Below are 21,619 nucleotides of genomic sequence, written 5' to 3'. Positions count from 1 at the left end.
CCGGGAAGAATAAGTCACCTTAGAAAGTGAACACAAAATCCTCAGTTTTTAAAAATTGTACCGAAACTGATTACTTCATGAACCGTGAACATCATCACAGAGCCGTGTTTTATTTATGTACATAGCTATTTATTAATAACTTTAACTTCCAGTCGTTACTGAACTCAGGAAAAACGTGACAACCTATTCATTTTTGTAAACACTATAAAAGGTGTTTAACCTCTCAGAAACCCAGAAGAGAAATGATATTGCATATTTCTAATTCCCCGTACTCAAACAGAGTAAATATTTACTCAAAAGAGCACATATTTTTTTCTTAAGAGGGACATAACATTAGAGTAGAACTGATGAATGATGTAACAACATATATACTCATCACTGGTTGGGTGCTCTTTCCCTTTATCTTATTAAACTACTAACCTACTTATGACTCGATGATGAGAAAATCAGTATGTCTGTCTACAGACTCATGACAGTAACTCTGACTGACAGTAACTGTGTCCTGTTGCCCACTGTCATGAGTATCAGGGAGCTAGCTATATACTTTCTTCCGACTTTATTGAAGAATAATTGACAAATAAAGTTGTCAATCTTTATTTGTCAATTGGGATTTGATTTACATTGGGGGAATAATTACCCACGGAGCACAATGGAGCCAACTCCATTGACCATAACTGTCATATGACACATTTTTGTCACTGGTTCATGCTCAACCCCCTTTAATGGAGTTAGTTGATTAAGTTCTGTAACTTTTGTTTCCTATTGATCAATGTTTAAAAAACAGTTGTGACCCAGACATTGCACAGAACCTGAACGTCGACAAATACATGCTTCTCTCCTGGGTCCTTATGTAAGGCATAAACACCTCTCTATATTTTTAATGGACTTCAGTTCTTTGAAAATGGATTGGTAATGATGTTTGTTTTATTACATATACCATAGTTCTTCCACACTGGGCCCTGCGTTTCCTTCATTTATTCCTAAATTTCTGTAGCTATTCAAATCTGTCTTTTGTTGGACCTCAGAGTTCTAGGTAAGTACTAGTGCCCCTTGGCTCACTTGCCAGGGGTCCACAGTATTGACACAGACTTCACTTTCTTGTTCTTTATTCAGTGTATTTTATTAAGAGATAAATCATTTTTTCAGGAATAATAAATATATATGTGTGTAAAAATAAATTTTTTAAAAGGAGCTTTAATATTCCTAAGCATGTGATATAAAATCATTTTCTAAAGAGTGACTAGTCTAGACCAGGTTTGCTAATCAACCTCAGTGTTGAATATATGGATTAGTCAACATACGGCTTCATTTTAACCTCTTTATCAGTAATCCGTGATTGGCATGGACTAATCTCGACCATCTGTCTATGGGATTATTTCCCTCAGCAACCCATCCTTTTCATTAAATAACCTCAATGTTGCATATGTCAATGAATACACATAATGCTTCATATTAATTGCATTTGGGGGCCATGGTTGACATCTACTGATTATATTTCACACTTTTTAGTAATACAGTGAACACCTTAAACCACCCAAAGTGAGACAAGAACACTTATGTTACTCACATGACCTCCATGTGCGAATACAGAGGTCCAAAGTAGAGTCCGTGACCACAAAGAATCTCAAAATCGGCTCACACGCATCCATTCTGAGGGGTGCAGAGCACAGGACATGATTTAATAAGGTCGAAACCTAATATCTCTTGATCCTTGCATTTACCTTTTAATTGGTCATTTAAGAAACCAGCAATTTGTAAACATGTTTAAATTCTGCAAAGTAAACAAATATCAGCAATCTTACCACTGACACAGAATGTGAACATCACCTATGACTTAAACACTGCCTATAAATCTCTAGCCAAAGAGGTAACACACTGGTATCATTTATTTCCTAGTGGGTATGAGTGTTTTCAATATACATTAGTAATATTTCTTGTTTCACTATATATTTTTATATTGGGACAAATGCTTCATGACCTTCATCTTGACTTAAGTAATGTGTTTATTATTTCACTGATCTAATTAAGGAGGGAAATGGAAGACATCTGTAATACTCTCCACAATAAAAATAAATTTTAAAAAATATTATGACATGTCAAAATGAAAAAAAAAAATAGAAAGACAATGCATGAACACAAATAAAAAACAAGACCCTGGTATATTGCTGACATCTGTCTAAAGGAGCCCTGAACAGGGCAATGGACCACATTGCTCGTGTGAGAACCTCAGAGTTCCAGACATGCGTTCTTCGTATACAACTCATACACCACCAGGAGTCATCCTTGATCCACGTTGTCTCTGTCCCTCCTTTCCCTCAGTCTTCTCTACTCGGTCCACTGACTAATTCATTATTTAATAAATATAACGTTAAGATCCTATTATTCATAAAAACTCAAGAAAAGCCTTATTGCCCTAATCTGTATACACAACCATTCTCACATAAATCTCCCTCATTACCTTATTTTTCATATATACATTCATCGATATCATCAATGTTGTATCAATCAGTAAAAGAAATCTCACATTTGTCACTGGGCTAGACTTGGCTTTGTTTGATCGTATTTTATACTTTTTAATGATACAGTGAATACCCTTGAAAACAAAACAACAACAAAAAACGTTGGAACTAAGACAAGAACTTGGACTGTTACTCACATGGGTCTCGTGCCTTTAAACCCAGAAGCAACCAGACAGCCCGGGAGCAGCGAAGATGCTGACATCAGCTCGAGTGTGACCACCCTGAGGGTTACAGAGCATAGCACAGGGCACGGAAAAGTGAAACCTAATCTCCATTGATCCCTGACTCCCATGGTTCATCTACTTCGACATTTAAGTACTTTTTGATCAATGATAGTATTTATTTGTTCTTCTCTTAATAAATTAAACATCAGAATTGTAACTGACTCAGAGTTGTGACTATTACTTATCACTTTATATATATATATTCTTAGTCGAAGATGTAATACACATGATCCATTTAATATTGATTTCAATACACATTAGTATTATTTTTCTGTACTATACATGTTAACAATGAGCAATATTTCACCCTCTTCATCCTTATTGATTTGGTCATTTATTCTTTCGTAATAATATTTTGTAAACTTATTAACACAAACCAAAAAAAAGAGCCTTATATATTCCTGACATCTGCTAATACAATCACTTCCAACAGAGATAAGGGACAAGATTACATGGTATTGGACCTCAGAGTCCCACACCCTTTAGTCTTCACTGTATATATGTGTGATTTATACGCCACCAGATGTCATCATCGGTACAGGCTGGGACTTGTTGCCTTCATTCTCATCTATATCTGTTTACTGATCAATTCATCAATTCAATAGTAATACTACTACTAATAATAACAAATATCTGTGAATCATAAATACTCATGGACAAGATCCTTCATATCTCTAATCTCTAGCTATAGAACTATTTGCCTCAATGCATATGCCTCTTTTATTCATCAGTTTCACTGATGCAAACACCTATCTATCAACACAAATGTTTCATGTCAGTTCTGTATTTATGCCAGGACGACTAGCTTTCTTTGGACATATTTAGTACGACTTCTTAAAATCACAGTGAACCCTCTAAACAAACAATCCAAACCAAGGGAAGAACTGAACTTTGACTCACGTGCACCGATACACAGGGACGACCTGTGGGCTCCTGACCACGGCCGAAGGCTTGGTTGGCCCCCGTGCGCCCATCCTGAGGAATACGAAGCAGAGCACAGACAACCTATTGAGGCTGTGTGCACCTTTCATTGAGCCGGCCACTCAGGAATAGAGTCCGTACTCATCAACAGACCAAACAATATCAAGACCTGACACAGACCAAGAATAAGAACTTGGACTACTGCTGTTGGCCGTATCGTTCTTAGCCAAAGAGGTAAGACATGTGGACCACTTGCATTTCTTAATGAACTGCAGTGCTTTCAATAAGTGTGAATAATTTTTAATGTCTCACTCTCTTCATCTTCATTTACTGATATTTGCACATTGATTCTTTTTTGAGCCATTTATTAAAACAGAATCAAAATTCATGAAAATAAACCAAGAACATGGTCCTTTTCATTCCCTAAGATCCCTGAGATCTGTCTATAGGTTCACTTCAGAGGCAATGGATGGTTTCGCTCTTGACTGGACCTCAGAGTTTCAGACACATTGTATTCATCATCATTCATGACTCGTACTCCACCAACTGTCATCATTGGTCCAGACTGTGGCCTCTTTGTCTTTCTTCTCATGAATTAATTCCTTCATTTATTAATTTTTAAAACCCTATAATTCACAAAAACTAAAGAATAAGAGCACGGAATATTTCACATCTGCCTATAGGATGATTTGCCACATTGTTCTCTCTTTCGTTAATGATCATCAATATTTCAGACCTACATTCGTAAGCATAACACTTCATTTTACACGTTTGGTGTTTTTTTGGATTATACTTCACACATTATTAGCAATACAGCGATTACCCTTTTTAAAAATTTCTTAAACAAATACAAGAATTTTAACCTTTACTCACATTCGTCTCTACGCTTTACACAGAGGAAACCATAGATCCCGTTACCATGGAAAACACTTCAACCAGCTTGAGTGTGTTGATTCTGAGGAGTACGAGACAGAGCAGATAATTAAACATTGAAACCTTTTCTCCATTAGACATTTTATTTCCCATTTCATTTTTCCAGTTATTTAGATATTTCATAATTTTTCAGAATATATATACATATAAAATATGAATTTATGTATTTAAAAAAATAACATCTTCAACTCAAGACTGACACAGGCTTACAAAACTGAATATTACTCATCAATGTCAGTGTCTATATAATCCTTAGAAAAAGAGGTAGTGCCCTTGGTCCATTTATTTCTTAACATCAGTTCCTTCAAATTTATATCAATAGTATTTCCTGCCTCATCATATATATTCATAGTTGATAAGGTGTCATCCTTGTTTGTTTAGTTATATATTTGTTTATTGGTTCTATCATTGATTCATTTATATTAATAGTAACATACGAGAAATCCATGAATCCAAAAGTATAAAAGTAAGATAATTTGCAAGAGAGGAAATAAGACTAGATTTCGTTTTGTTTTGGACCTCAGACTTCCAGACACATAGCAATCATCATTTATGACTCATCCGCCATCAGTCATCATCATTGGTCCAGGTTCGGGCCTCTTCCTCCTCTTTCTCACCTACATGTGTTTCTACATTAATTCATCAATCTACTAAGAATAATTACAGACATATCTGTGAATCATGAAAATGCAAGGACAGCCTTCAGGACCAAGGCCTCATTGATTATACCTCTTTTCATTAATCATCCTCATTACTCCACAGATAGACTAGTCAACATACATTTCCAGTTTAAACATTGGACCATGGTTGGTCTTTTTTCTTCACAGTTTTTAAATGACTACAGTGATACCCTAAACAAGGTACCCTAACCTAGACAACACCTTTGATGATTCCTCACACTGGCCTTCATGCTCCTCCAAGGAGCTCCTCAACATGGCAGATGCTGAAACCCCGGCAGGAGCTCTTGTTCTGAGAAGTACAAAGCAAAAGAGAGGAAAACAAGATGGAGAACGTATCTCCACCTTACATTTGGTTGATCACTTAGAATATAGTAATAAGGGATAATGCTGGATGTCAGACTTGCTAGTGCCCCAGAATGAGAGCTCTGGGAGGGGCAAGGCGTTGGAACCATTTATTTTGATAATGGGAGGTAGCATTTCCAGTTCCCTTGAATCATTTTTATTGCCTCACAGACTAAGAGTGTATGTTCTTCATCTCCGCTTTTATACATTTGTATATTCATTCTGAATTTGATCCATTTATACCAAAATCATCAAAATCCATGAAAACTAAGAAGACAGTCCCTTTATATTCCTAAAATCAGTCTATAGGATGATTTTATGCATGGTTCGGGTTTGGGTCTTTTTTTTTTCATTTATTTCTATATTTGTATCAAGTAAATCATTAATTCATTAATAATTAAATGAACACGATTCATAAAAATCCAAGTACAGGATCCTTGACTATCTCTCACATTTGACTACAGAATCATTTCCCACATACACTAATTCTTTTACATTAATCAACCTCAAGGTTGCACATTATTGATTAACATCATGTTTCATATCATATTAATCACTAGGCCATAGTTCACTGTTTTATTATGTATAATACTTTTTAATAATTCAATGAATACATTTAAACAAATGATGTGATCTGAGACAACTTCATGAAATTCAGTATTTTCAATAAATGTTCATCTTTTTCGTCATTCTTATCTGCATACATTAATTAATTCATTGATTCACTAATATTGAATTTTAGAACTGTATGATTCATAAAAAAGAAGAGTAATAAATATTCTTGATCTGCATGTAGGATCATTTGCCACACTGATATATCTCTATTAATTATCATCAATGTTTCATGTATGGATTAATAAAAAGAATGATTCAGACCAATCTCATATTTGAGAAAAAGAACTCTTTGAAGACACAGACTTTCCTCTATATAATACTCACATTGGTCTCTTCTCACTACACAAAGAGGGAACCACACAGCCCGTGACCATGGGTGATGCTTCAGTCCCCGAGTGCATCCATTCTGAGGAGTTCAGAACACAGCAGATGTTGAAAAAATTGAGACCTTTTTTAAATTGGTCCTTTTCCCCCTTATTTCATTTCCTCAGTCATAAAGGCATTGATTGTATTTCACGATCTATACATGTATGCGAACATGAATATTAATATAATGATAAGACTCTTTGGAAAAGGAAGTAATGCCCTTGGTCTATTTATATTGTAACATCAGTTTCTTCACTTTACATCACTAGTATTTCTTGCCTCACAATATGTATTCATGTAAGGCTTCATCCTTGTTTATTTAGTTATATATTTGTTTATTGGTTCTATCATTGACTCATTTATATTAATAGTAATATACTAGAAATCCATGACTCCAAAAAGGACAGGAACACTGGGATCATTTGTAAGCGAGGAAATAGCCTAGATTTTGTTTTGGACCTCAGACTTCCAGACACATAGCAATCATCATTTATGACTCATCCGCCATCAGTCATCATCATTGGTCCAGGTTTGGGTCTCTTCTTCCCCTTTCTCACCTACATGTGTTTCTACATTAATTCATCAATCTACTACTAATAATTAACACATATCTATGAATCACAAAAGGCTCAAGATCAAGAACCTTAGAATCTTTATAATTTTTCTTAAGAGTGATTGGCTTATTGAATTTTATTAATCATTATTTCAAAGACAGATTAGTCAACATTAACATTTTGTACTATTTCCAACTTAATCACTGTTAACACAGTTGTTAGTTTTTCTTATATTGAATACCTTTTAAAAATAGAGAGAATATGCCAAACAAATTAAAACTATCCAAAGTAAGATGAGAACACTGACTATTACTCACGTTGGTTTCCATGCTCCTACAGCGAACCACAGAGGTCGTTGACCAAGGCACAGTGCTTAATTCCGCCTGGGTTCCATTCTAAACAGTAGAAAGCAGAGTAGATGATAACATGACTGAGATATTTTCTCTATTGGTCCTTGCATCTACATTTCATTATTTGGTGATTAAGTTATATATTAATTTGGGTTAATATATATTTGATTTATTCTTAAGAAAAACAAACAATATTAAACTTTCACCAACCCCAATATTGGACATTATTCATATTATGTATAACAGACTTAGCTAAAGGTAACTCCTTTTAACCATTTATCTCTTAATTGACTTATCTTTCAATATTTATTAATATTATCTCTTGCATTACTACCTTTTTTCATAATTGGATGATGCTTTACCTTCTTCATCTTTATTTATATTAATAAGTTGATTCTTTTATTCACTGATTACGATAGAATAAAATCCATTAACTACATCCTTGTAAACTCCTAAATATGTCTATAAAAATGACTGCTAACTGGCGGTAAATAATTAGAATGCTTTTAAAGTTGGACCTCAGAGTTCCAGAGTAGTCATCATCAATGACTCATACGCCACCAGTAGTCATCATTGGTCCAGATTGACCTTTTTTATCCACTCTCACATTTGTTTCTTGATTAATTCATCAGCTTATCTGACCATAATAAAATAAACAACTATGAAGCACAACAAAACCTTGAACATGAGCCTTGACTAGTCCTACGTCTACCTATAGAATCATTTATTACATCAATATATTTCTTTCATTAATCACCCTCTAAGTTTCACAAAGGGATTACTCAGTATAATGCTACACCTCAATTCCATATTTATCAGTGGGCCATGGTGAGCTTTCTTTGGTTATAGTTGACACTTTTCAAATACAGAGTATATACCCATAAAACTCACATTTGTTTACATGCTCCAAACATACAGACAACTGGACATCTTGCGACCATGGAAGAATCTGCAACAGCTCCAGTGCATCCATTCTGAGCAGTACAAAACACAGAAGGTGATAAAAAGTTGAGACTTTAGGTGCACTAACTTTACTTTCCACATTTAATTTATTTAGCCACTTAAATATTTGCTCCTTTTCATAATGTACAATGCTTCACATATTCATATTTACTGATTTTATATGTGTTTAGTAACTCACTAATTTATCTATGCTCATAGAATCATTATCCATGAACATAAAAATAAAGAATGTAATCTTTGTTTGTTACTAACAGGTGCCAATAAGGTCATTTCCAACAAAGGAAATAAACCAGATTTCTTTTCTTTTTTATCCTCACCCAAGGGCATTTTTCCAGTTTTTGTTCAGGTAGAGTGGGAGGGAGAGAGAGGAAGAGAGAGAGAGAGAGAGAGAGAGAGAAACATCGATGTGAAAGGGACAGATCAAGTGGCTGCCACCCACACGACCAACCAGGGCCGGGGACAAACTGCAACCAAGGTACGGCCCTTAGCGGGAACCGAACCCAGTCTCTCCGGACCGCAGGCCAATGCTCTAACCGCTGAGCCAAACCGGCCAGGGCATAAACCAGATTTCTTTATGTGTTGGACCTCAGAGTTCCCGACACAAAGTATTCATCATCCAGGACTCATACGCCACCAGTCGTCATCATTGGTCCAGAATTTTCCCTTGTCATCTCCATTAATTTCTAAGTGTGTTTATTGATTAATTCATCATTTCACTAATAATGAAATAAATAACTGAATACAAAAACTTAAGGGAAAAATATGTACGTAGCCTTAATAGCTATGTGATCATTGGTCACAATGATTGTATCTTTTATTAATCATTGTTAATTTTTCAAATATTGATTAATCAAAACAATGTTCAAATGCCATATATTAATATGACATAATGACAATGTCATATTTATCACTAGGGCATGGTTGGACTTCTTGGATTCTTTTAACAATACAGTGAATATCCTTTCAAAACTACCCAACAGAGACAAAGGCGTTCACTAGACTACAGGGTCTTCATGCTCATGACACAGAAGCAAGCCCAGGAAGGATGCTGAAGTCAGCAGGGAGGGTTCATTCTGAGAGCACAAAGCAGAACAAATGATGCAAAGATTGACATATTCTCTCCATTAATCCCGAATTCTCCTGTCATTCTATTAGCCGTTGGGGTCTATATTAAATTGATATATTTTTTTCTTGAGAAAACAATGTTGAAGAAGGCACAGACAAAACAAGAACAGGGATTCTTATTTTAAGTGTATGTATCATTCCTTAGTTAAAGAGGTGATACCTTTATTTCTTAATGGACTACAGTGTTTGTAATATATATTAAAGGTATTTCTGGCCTCACCATATATTTGCATAACTGGACAATATTATACCCTCTTTATTTCTTCATATATTTTTATTCATTCTTTCCATTTATAATAGAATCAAATTCCATGAAAACAAAAACTAAGAACAAAATTCTTGAATATTCCTAACATCTATCCACAGAATTGTTTCCAACAGAAGGTTTAGACTAGATTTCTTCTTGTGTTAAACCTCAGAGTTTCAGGCAAATAGTAGTCATCATTCAGAACTCATCCTCCACCAGCCCATGTTGGCCCTCACTATCTTCAATGGTGTCTACATGCTTTTACTGATTAATTCATCTACTCACTAATAATAATTTCAAAATGCCTAGAGGTCATAACAACTTGAAACAAGATCCATGACTATTTCTAATATAAATATATCTATACAGTAGGAAGTAACTCTCTAGAGAATATATATATATATATACACACATATATCTTTCATTAATTGACCCCCAAAGCTTATGCTTGCTATATAAATTAATGCAATACTTTAACCCTATTTTGCTATTTGAATGTGACTAAACTGGGTCTTTATAAAGGGATGTTTAACTCAACTGTGACTCAGAAATAAAACTGAATAATACATTTTACATTAATTAATTGAAAAATTAAATGTTAAAATGAATAAATGATCTTGCTTTTGTCTCTATAATTGACCGTAGATGTGCTGAATTCGCCCACACATAACCTTCATTTTATTTGTATATGTAGCTATCTATTTCTTTTCAACAAGTTAAAACCCATGACAAACCATCAAGTAAGAAGCAGTTCCTTTGTTACTTACTGAGGTTTCTACAATCCTTTAATTGAATCACTGTGTGTCCGTTCTGTAGAGTACAAAGCAAATGTAAAAATAGATTAAATTATATAGATAGATAGATGGATCAGCCTAGATTCAGATTTTTAAAATTGATCCAAGCCAACAATATTTGATTAGGAATAAACCTTAGTGCTTGTTATATATTAGAACTCTGAATAATTTATTGACTGATTGATTTAAGTATGCATTGATATAATGAACACCTTTGAAACCAACACCAGACAAAAGAATGAGAACTATAACTATTACACATATCTGTTTATATGTCCCCTACTCAGCCAGATAAGAACTATTACTTTCTTTCTAAATATATCTTGCTTGGGAGAAATTAAGTTAATCTGAATTCTAGATCTGAGCAGATTCTCAGTAATTGTCTATGCCTGCCCCACCTTTGTATATGTATGTATGTATATCGTCACACGTTGAGTCATTTATTTTCCATCTTTTAAAGAAATCACCCCAACAAATTTAGAATCCCTGTCTTAGTACATATATTCACCATTGCAAAAGTGTAGGAGCCCAGGCCTGTTTGCTCTACCTGGAGAGCAATTAGGTGGAACTGTATTAATCACTCTCCCTGTTTCATAACAAATGATCCTCACTGGTCCAATTTTGCCATCTTTCAAATATTCGATTAAAATATTATTGTTTTATAAATTAATAATAACATCATTAATATTTGTGACTCCACAAAATCAGGACAGTGTTAATGCCCGTCCATATATTCATTAGGCACCTAAAAAGATCAGATCGTCTTTGTAAATGAAGAAATGGTGACAATCATTAATTAATCATAACTGGTTGTGTGACACATTCCACATAGGTCCATGTGTAAGTCTCTGGCAACTATGCAGTTATTTAATCACTAACTCACTTAAGTTGAGGCTTCAACCTTCTCTATAAAACAGAAATCCAACAACCCAACCCAGAAAAATAAGATGGACTCGTATATCCATTTACCTAAGTGCTCTTTACCTAAAGGAGTCAACTTTAATCAATGTCTTTATTTTACTGAAAATCAGTGTTTTAGAAAAGTACTGATGATTTTTATATTAGTTATCTTACATTACATACTCTCTTATTCAAACCTGGAATAACCCATTTTCTTGGTATTCATTCACATGTCTCTTATTCAGTCATCGTAATTCCTAGCAGAAGCTCGTGTGCTGTACAGATCACAATGAAATGTTTTGGTAACGGACCTCAGAGTTAAAGGGTTTAATCAAAATCCTTGATTTCAGACACCCCAGGGTACTCATCATTGATCCAGGCCAAGCAATCTTTTTCTTCATTTTATACCTTTGTTTATTGATCCATTCATTGATCCACTAACAGCAATGAAATCAATATTCATAATTTTCTAATTAACGCCAAGAATAGGATCCTTGGCTAGGACCAAGATCTCTTTATAGGGTCTTTTCCCATGAACGTGAGTCTTTTCTCAACAGACCAGATCTTTCTTTGCAGTGGCCATCAGTGAAGTATGTATGGATCAATTAACATCCTTGCTTCACACCTAGCCTGTCCCAATGCCTTCCATCTCCATCTGTCCTCCTTCCTCAGTGAGGAGCAGCGCTGTAGAACTTTGCAATAATATCAATGTGCTGTAACTGGGCTCTCCAAAAGAGTCGCCATTAGCCACAGGTAGCTCAGGACTGCAAATGAGGCTAATGAAAATGAGAAACTGAATTTAACATTCATTTGACGTTAATTATTTTACATTGAAATGGTTACCTGTGGCTAGGGGCAACCACATTGGACAGTGTAGCCCTAGATTTTATTGCTGGATAAATGTTTAAATCAAATGCAGTGCAAAAATAAGATGGATTACTAGTCAGCTTTGAAAACAAATGAAATGTTGTCCATCCTATTTTCAACCACAATTGTACTAAATTGGATTGCACATACTCTTTGGGTCCTAACGCATTGCTATTATTGGTCTATGTATGGCTGAACTTAAACTCAATGAACACTAACTAAAAATTCACCCCAATAGACCAGAGCACTGAACCATTATTTACTTTAGTCTTTAGATTTCTTACCTTAACAGTCAAGATCTTCATCAGCAGAGACTGACGTCAACCATGGTCTTCAATCTGTGGAGTCCAATAAATGCCAATGTTCAAAATAACGAACAATCCCGATTTACACTGATTTAAAGACTATTACTTGTGTGGTCCTAGGTTAGTCATGAAGTCGTTTCAATTCTCATTTCACCATTGAAAAATTCAGTTTATACCATAAAGTATGTATGTCCATGATTAAGGTCCCTGAATTTCTGCTGTGAGCTCATTTCCATAGAGGAAACAGGTAAACACTGTGATAACGGACCTCAGAGGTACAGATGGCTTTAATCAATATTTTTGATTCAGACACCCTCCAATCTCATCATTGGTCCAGGCTTAGCCCTCTTTTTTCAATTTTTTTATACTTTCATTTTCCCAGGAATCATAAACTCCCAAGAATAAGATCCTTGACACAACTATGCTCTGTCTTTAGACTGATTTCCCACAGAGCTTTCAGACGAGATCTCAGGGTAAACCTTGCTTCATACAGTTTCACCGCTAAAAATGGCCCATGATTTGGGCCACGTTATTTCACTTGGCCAATTTAAAACATGACGTCATAGACGCCCAAACCCACAATGGAACCCCACATCTAGGACCCAGATGATATGTTCCACCTTTTCAGAGCTTTCTCTAAACAGTTAATAGCCTGGATTTTTACCAATATGGAAATGCTTAAATCAACTGTGGTCCAGAAATATTATAGAATAGCAAACAGTTCTGAAAATTAATGAAATGCTTCCATCGTTTGAAGAAATGAATCTCAGGTGTACTGAACTGGGTTAATTCTGCTTTAGGCTCATGAGACATTCCTATTTTGTATCTATACTTGTTATCCTTGGACCTGGTTTGGTTATAGAGCCTTTGTCCCACTGAAGCACCTCATGACCACACATGACCAAAACCACACCAGCCCAAGACAGAAACTTTGTGACTTACATTGACCCTTTCCCACAGAGGTAGCAGCCAACATCTTCATCACTGGACAGGGACTGAATCCAAGGCGGAGTGTTCATTCAGGAGGAAAGGCAGGTTCTCAAAAGAATGAAAGGTGTACATTTAGATTCTTAAATAGTAGCTAGTTGTCCATTTCCAGATTAATCACAAACATTGATTTGTGTAACATTTTCTTCAACCCAACAGCTGTACCCTTTTCATCTGTTAGTGTGAAATCATGTAATGAAGATTACCACCCAACATAAGAATTATAATAATTACTAATATCTGTCAATATACCCCTACCAAATAGCAAAAGGGACATCACTTCTGAATGGGGAAACATTTTACCTAGTAAGATTGTTTCATGAAATAATCTGACCAATGAGCCAGCCACGCTGTGCTTTACATCACATAATTATTGATTAACTTATTTTATTCATTTCTTCCATAACTCTAAGGACAATTTAGCTATCGGTTCTTTCTCCCCAAAGGAAAAACAAAATGGTAGAGTCACTGGCTACCCAAAACTAAATGGTGTTACACAACTGTTCATCTCAGCACGGACGCAGTGAAGAAAATGCTCCTTATAGCACAGCTAAGTACAGTAGCCACTGGCAACATCTGGCTAGTGTTAAGAAGGAATTGAATTTTCCTTTTAATTCTTTTGAGTTTAAATTTTAATAGCAAGATGCATTTAGAGACTTGGGCTTGGATCTTTTGTAAGTGATTTTGAGTGGTTAGAACACCCCATGCTTTATGCCTGTTTTAATAAGGGACTGAGGTATGAAATCATCCTTTCACTCATGTATAATAATAGCAACAATATTGGTGCTGTTAGTACAGAATCTAAATCCATCCCTTGTCTTATTATTCACAGAAATCAACAAAATGCTTCACATTTTCCTTTCTAAATAAAAATCAGTGAGCAGAAGGGGATTAGTAATTATTATATTTGTGTTTTACAATCTACATGATTAGACCTTTTCCACGTTTCAATAACTATCTAATCATTTGTACTTTATTGTTCTTATTGATTATTAAATGATTATATACTAAAATAATTTTATACTAATGTGTTTATCATGATTTGTTATACTGTTATTGAGCTCATTATATTAAGTATTATTGATTATGTAATTATGTAAGTTTTGTCTCTTTTTAGAATGACCTGCAACCAGAAAGTCACCACCAACTCAGAAAAACAACATTAATGTTCTTGCTATCTGTCTGTATGCTCCCAAAAGAAGCAGCCTCAAGCACACTTCATTTAAACATAGAATTTCAGAAATATATTAACAATAACCTTTGGTTCATTGGCTCCTTTCATCAATTAGGTAAGGTGTAGTCCTCTTTATTTATCCTTTATTCGTGCATTGATTTACTTATAGTAATATGGTCCCTATTCACGAACCACAGAAGATCAGGAACACATCCTTGAATCTTCCTCAATTCCTCTATAAGCACATTTCCCATTGATGCTATGGCCCTCAGAGTTATAGACTGAGTTTAATCAAAAGGTTTCATTCAGATGCCCCACGCACACTCATCACTGCTCCAAATTTGGTATTCTGTGCCTTCATTTCATAACTGGTTCTGGACTTATTCATCAGTTTATTGATACAGTCAATGTCCATGAATTAGAAAAATAAAATCAAGTCCCTTGAAGACATGAATATGTCTTCCAAACTGGACTTCCCACAGAGCTAGAGGGTAGCCCTCTTTGCGCACAAATATGCACTTGTCCACTTCTTTGTATCACATCCCATCAATTCCAGATTAGTCACTGGTCCACGCTTGGGCCTCCTTCCTTTAACTCCCATATTGTCAACATGGTACAATAAACTAGCATTTTATACAAAACTACAAAAAATCTCCATTTTCTTAGATGCTCCCCTCAACAGGTCCACAGTCTATAACAGTATCAGTGGAGCAGTCCACTGGGGCAAAAAATAGGTGAAATATTAAAATGCTCTATAAATGACAGAAATGTCTTTCATCTTCGTGTCCCAATGAATTCAGTCATGCTGAAATGGATTCATCAAAATCCTGAATTCATGACACTGTCGAATCATCGGTCAATGGATGACCACCTTCGACCTGTGTGTGGAGGTAGTCATGTGCTCCTTCAGAACATCTCAGTGAATGACCACACCCACAGGTAGGAACATGAACTTTGATTATTACTTACACTGGTCTCTCTTTACTCAAAGAGGTAAAAATCAAGATCGTCACCATGGGATAATGATCAAATCTGATAGAGTGTGTTCATTCTGAGAAGTAAAAAACACATTTTAAAAAGAATCAGTCTACATTTAGCTATTTTAAATGATCAACAATCATGTAATCCTAACCCTTACATCCTATTCTCAACATTTGGAAAGAAAGAGCACTACCTTTTATTTATTAACATGTGCAATAAGTGACATAATGAGCACCATTCTATCAGTAAATAGAAAACAAACTAAAACGATTAGGAATATCTGTCTGTACTTGCTGCCGACATAGGTAAGAGCCAGGATAATCTTTTGTGTTGAACTTTGTGCAGAACTGGATGCATGGGATATTCTATTCATGGCACAATCTCACCAATGGTCCAAGCTTAACTCTCCTTAAAATAGTTATTCAGCCACTTGCTTTTTTGACTTACTCTGGGGTAAGAAGATCATTTTTCTAAAAGAATTCCAAAAAGTATAAACAACCATCAAAAAAGAACTCAAAGCCCACAGGTGTGGCTCATTGGGTGAGCATCAACCCATGGACCAGGAGGTTGCACGTTTGATTCCTAATCAGGGCACATACCCGGGTTGTAAGTTTGATCCCCAGTGGGGGAGTGTGCAGGAGGTGGCCCATTGATGTGTTTCTCTCTTCGATGTTCCTATCAATCTCTCATTCTCCCTTCCTCTCTCTCTGAAAATCAAAAAGTATATTTTTAAAAAAACTGAAAACCTGTTATTTGCCAGTGTCTCTATACACCGCCTAGAACTCCGTCTTCTATGGATAGCAGTTGTATAAAACACAATAAATCATGATGTTTACACCCAATTGCGTGCTTCCCGTTGAGGTAGTGTTGTCTAATTGAAATATAAATATATACATTTGTTCACTTATAATTATACTTCAATGTATGTGAGCCCACCCACACTGGATAAGTACCTTGAATAATATTTACATATGTCCTTATGTCATTAGCCAAAAGAATAGCACACTGGTTCCTTTAACTCTGTTTGCTTATATAAAATTGCATTAAAAGATTGCATTAATCATTACTGTGTTTGTAGAAAACAATCTCATCATTGCTCCATGCTCTCCCACTCAATTACATAGTTTATTCAATCAACCCTTTATGTAAATGCATTTCCCTTTCCTTAATAAAATGACCAATTGGCAATGTGCCTCAACACAGAACCAAAACATTGACTCTTAACAGATGATCATACGCTCCTTACTAAGGTGATAAGAGCCTTGACCATTAATTCACTGAATCTCAAATTTGTCTTAATAATATTCTGTTTCATTAAATGCCTTAAAGTTAGTATACGCATCTGTCTCTCACTTTAAAAAAAAAAATTCTCTCACTTTTCATTCATTAATGTATTTCTTTACTTGTGGATTAGTTTTATTATAAAAATACAGGTCATACCCCAAACCCCAAAGCCCACGAGAAAGGTTTCGCAGGCTCATTACAGGATAACGAGTTGTCTCATTGTAATGGACCTCAGTTTCAGGTGGGTTTAATCAAAATTCTTGCTTCAGAAACCCCATGACATTCATCACTGGTCCATGCTGGCAATTCTTTTACATTAATTACTTTTCTGATTCACAAATAATAATACAATTCCAAAATAACAAATCAAGATCCTTGAATTTTAGGCTCTTGTCGCATAGAGCTCATGAACTATATCTGTGGGATGGGACAGTATCCCTGCGTTTATATTCCTCATTCTTCCTGGGTGGCCCTCATTCATTGAACGTTGGTCCGTCGAAGATGTTTCTATGAAAAATAATGAAAACACCCTGTGCAACTCGTGGCCCCCAGAGAGTCCCCACCAGCTCTGCGTATATGAGAATGCGCAAGCCAGCTATGGTTATGTTAAACCGCTTGAGAATAAATCCAACAACTTCTGTCATCTTCCAAAATGTCCCCAGTTGTACTGATTTAGATTAAACGTAATTTTTGGTTTATTCGCCATTCCACCGCTGGCCCACACGGAGAGTGTTTTCTTTATTTCATGGATGTTGTCCAGAGTGATTATTGTAAATTCTTCAGATAACACCCATGAACAAAGACCCCAGACAGCGGGTGCACATGAAGGGACTCACGTACGTGAGTCTCCGTGCTCCTCACTCAAGGTGACCGTCCAGCTGTTCTCTGCTCGCTCTGGACAGGACACAGCAGGTTGAGAGATCATTTGAGTGTTTTCACGGTTGCTGGTCAGGCAGAACAGGGAACCAATAAACTTTGGCTCAAACATGCAATTTTTAAATTAATCCAGCATGAAATTCTTAGCTTTAAATAATATAATAAACACCATGAAGTCTACCACCTAGCCCAAGATTAATATTTAAAATGATTACAGATGTTCATATGGATGAAGATCTGTAATCTATATGAACATCTGTTAATTAGATGGCTGTTTAAGGGACTATTGCCCGGCCGGTGGGGCTCAGTGGCTGAGCCGACCCATGCACCAGGAGGTCGCCGGTTTGATTGCCGGTCAGGGCACATGCCCAGGTTGTGGGCCTGATCCCCAGTGGGGGGCATGCAGGAGGCGGCTAATCCATGTTCCCTCTCATCGATGTTTCCACCTCTCTTTTCCTCTCCCTTCCTCTCTCTAAATAAAAAATAAAAAATCAATATGGGATTACTGACTGAGGCAAACACTTTCTCTTTTCTTAATAGAAGAAAAAAAAATACCCAGCGAAGTACAAAAACTCAAAATACTGCCTCTTACCTACAGAGGTATGTTCCATGTGAAAGAGGACTGCAGACTGAAGCTGCTCCTTCTCCTTCAGAAGGGCAGTAACGTTAGGTCACTGTATCACTCTGTCCTCACTGCTCCAGACTACCCTCTTAGCCCCCATATACACATTTCATTACTCACTCACGCATCAACTCACCTGAAACAATACAATCCATAGCCATGAGCCACAAAAGCCCAGAAACAAGTTTATTGAGTTTTCCTACTCTGAGCTGATTTCTACAGGGAACATTGACTGGTTCTCTTTCTGTAATGAACCTCAGAGTCGCACAGAGGGCTTAATCAAAGGGATGTGTTGATTCAGATACCTGCACTAATACCCATCATTGATCCACGCGAGGCTGTCTATTGCTTCACTCATTTAGGCCTTTTTGACCTGATTCATTCATTCATGGATTCATGAATAATAATGATATCATCATTAACCTCTAATGACACAGAACTGGGAACAAAGTCTTAAATGCAACCGAGATCTGTCCGTTGCCCTTGTTCACACAGAGCAAACAGACTCAAACACCATTCACAACGAACCTGTTTTACACACAGGGGTTCATTCGGCACCATCCCTCATACCAGTCCCTTACGTATGATCAGGGCCCAGCTGGTCCTCTCACCGGATTCGACCTCATATTCAAGTTGGCGTAATCAATAACCACAGACCTGTCTGCCCGCAAATGACAAAACTGCCATCTGCCATCTTCAAAGGTACTCTAGCCTCAAAGAGTTAACCACTGAGATCTTTATCCATAAAGAAACACATTAGGCAAATGTGACAAGAGAAGTTAAACTGCTTTGATAACATTTTAAATGGTCTCCATCACTTTCATGATGGTCCTGAATCGAATCAATCATAAGTTTTAGTTCTTGTGACATTGAACCATGGGCTCATGATTGGCATTCCTTAATTCCATTTTTTTTTCTGTACTCTGAAATTCTATCATTTTTTCCACTATTTGTTTTTTTGAAATAATTTTGTGGCCATCCATGAATAACCCCCATCTAGGGTTAGCACTGATGTTTACTTACATCAATCTTTATGCTCCTTAGTCCCAGAAGTGACCACCATTAGAGAATAATTAAATCAGAGGTGCTCATTCTATAACGGAAAATAATAGCCTACATTTAAAAGTTACGACAGAGTTAGCTTTCTCAAACTGAAATTTTCAGGAAGACAAGATTCATCATAAACCCCACCTCGCATCATTTTCCTAACAATGAAAATCTTTCAGTTACTTCCCTAAATTTTCCTATGAAATGATACGAACACCATTGAGTTCATTGTTCAATACAAAAGAGAAACTGTAACAATGAAAGACATCTGACTTTATGTGTTACCTACATAAGGATAGCCAAGATCATCTTTCTACTAAATTTATTTGTACAGAATTGAACATATTGAATTTGTTCATGGTACACTCTCATCAATCCTACACTATATGTATTTTTTTAATTCATTCAATAGTACATTTTATTATTCAAGGAATAATACTACCATGTCCTCATTTTTCTAAACACCCAAAATGGTTAAACACCAACCGGATCCAAATTACTCTAACTTGGAAAGTTCTAGGTGCACCTTTCAAAAATTAGCAGAGCCTACACTTTTCCTAGTATATGTGTTGTTGGATGCCAAGATGAGTCAGTATCCTCATGTCAAAACATGTTCCTATTTGGTCTGTGGCTTGCTGAATGTCTAAAAATAGATAAGGATATAAAATTATACCTCCTTTCTCTTATACAAAGACATCAGTATCTACAATCTTATTTACTAGATAAGAACATGGAACACTGCCATCAAGAATAATCCACTTGCTTCTGTTTTAGTGTTGTTATAAAAATCAGTAAAAAAGTTAATTGAGTGTTGTCATATAAAACATGCTCATCATTGGTCTCTGCACTTGGCTTTCAATTAGGTGGTTATTTAACCAACTATTTGTATGAGTAAATGCATTTCGATTTCCTTAATCAAACAATCAGTCAGTAACCCACCACCAACACAGAACAAAAACCCTGACTGTTAATGTACACATGACTATGTACTCCTTCCCAGAGCAAAAAGAGCCTTGGGAAGTCGAATCTGAGCAAACTTCTAATAACAATCCATGTTTTATTAAATTTTAATAATAGAAGAATGACCTGTCCTCTTTTTTCATTCATTAATACATTTTATTTATTTGGGGTAAATTTGATAATAAAACTACAATCCATCCCCAAGAATCGCAAAAGCCCAAGCACAAGGTAACATGGGCGCATTTCCAGTGGACCTCAGAGTTGAATATGGGTTTAATCAAAACTCCTTCAGATACCCCATGGTACTCATCATTGGTCCAAGTATGTTTTTATTCCTTTATGCTTTCATTCATTTATTTATTCATCGATCTATGTATAACAATACAATCTTAAAATTCCAGGTTCTTTCTTCATAAATCAAATAGACTAGGTCTCTTTGTACAGTGGACCTCAGAGAACATGTGTAATCAGTTACTATCCAAGCTGCGTAACAAATCCGCATTCAGCATCCATCCTCTGTGGCTTTGTTTTATTTAATTAGCCCATGTTTTAAAGATGGTTCAATGAAGAGTAGTGAAACCACCATCTTCAATCCTGTCTCCCACACGGTATCTTCCACTGGCTATGGGCTGCCACACGCATGGATATCGGCCAGGACTGTAACAGTATTCAAATGTTCAAGTCATTTGTGGATAAAAATAAGATGGAATATTAATTTGTTCTGAAAAATGAATTAAATGATCACTACCTTTTTCTTTAAGTTCCCTCAGTTGTCCCAGATTAGCTTAAATGTAACTTTTAAGTCAGAACATATTCCCATCACTGGTCCATACTGGAAGGGGGGAGGGGTCGTGTATTTCTTTTATAATTACTGATTCTTCTGAAAAATCACTAAACACTTGTGAATAAAACATTCCAACCAAGGATGGGAACTTCAAGTCTTACTTACTATGGTCATTATCCACAGAGCTAATTGCCAAGAT

The 21,619-nt window shown here is 35.9% G+C and overlaps 3 non-coding genes and 10 pseudogenes across 3 annotated transcripts; all 13 read right to left on the bottom strand.

The window, feature by feature from the left end:
- Positions 1-2,219: 2,219 nt before the first annotated feature.
- LOC118622232 lies at positions 2,220-2,291 on the bottom strand. The gene has a single exon (XR_004958006.1). It is a non-coding gene; the product is annotated as a small nucleolar RNA SNORD113/SNORD114 family (small nucleolar RNA).
- A 910-nt stretch (positions 2,292-3,201) lies between these two features.
- LOC118622266 lies at positions 3,202-3,283 on the bottom strand (annotated as a pseudogene).
- An 866-nt stretch (positions 3,284-4,149) lies between these two features.
- Positions 4,150-4,227, bottom strand: LOC118622217 (annotated as a pseudogene).
- An 883-nt stretch (positions 4,228-5,110) lies between these two features.
- Positions 5,111-5,185, bottom strand: LOC118622214 (annotated as a pseudogene).
- A 1,868-nt stretch (positions 5,186-7,053) lies between these two features.
- On the bottom strand, positions 7,054-7,128 carry LOC118622210 (annotated as a pseudogene).
- An 888-nt stretch (positions 7,129-8,016) lies between these two features.
- LOC118622199 lies at positions 8,017-8,085 on the bottom strand. Its single transcript, XR_004957988.1, has one exon. It is a non-coding gene; the product is annotated as a small nucleolar RNA SNORD113/SNORD114 family (small nucleolar RNA).
- Positions 8,086-9,046: 961 nt separating this feature from the next.
- On the bottom strand, positions 9,047-9,121 carry LOC118622204 (annotated as a pseudogene).
- Positions 9,122-10,000: 879 nt separating this feature from the next.
- Positions 10,001-10,091, bottom strand: LOC118622275 (annotated as a pseudogene).
- A 1,747-nt stretch (positions 10,092-11,838) lies between these two features.
- Positions 11,839-11,911, bottom strand: LOC118622256 (annotated as a pseudogene).
- Positions 11,912-12,967: 1,056 nt separating this feature from the next.
- On the bottom strand, positions 12,968-13,041 carry LOC118622247 (annotated as a pseudogene).
- A 2,086-nt stretch (positions 13,042-15,127) lies between these two features.
- Positions 15,128-15,204, bottom strand: LOC118622290 (annotated as a pseudogene).
- Positions 15,205-17,355: 2,151 nt separating this feature from the next.
- LOC118622281 lies at positions 17,356-17,428 on the bottom strand (annotated as a pseudogene).
- Positions 17,429-20,884: 3,456 nt separating this feature from the next.
- Positions 20,885-20,956, bottom strand: LOC118622291. The gene has a single exon (XR_004958032.1). It is a non-coding gene; the product is annotated as a small nucleolar RNA SNORD113/SNORD114 family (small nucleolar RNA).
- Positions 20,957-21,619: the final 663 nt, after the last annotated feature.

The sequence above is a fragment of the Molossus molossus genome, unplaced genomic scaffold, assembly GCF_014108415.1.
Source record: "Molossus molossus isolate mMolMol1 unplaced genomic scaffold, mMolMol1.p scaffold_m16_p_1, whole genome shotgun sequence".
Taxonomy (NCBI): Eukaryota; Metazoa; Chordata; class Mammalia; order Chiroptera; family Molossidae; genus Molossus; species Molossus molossus.
This window is presented reverse-complemented; position numbering and strand designations above follow the sequence as displayed.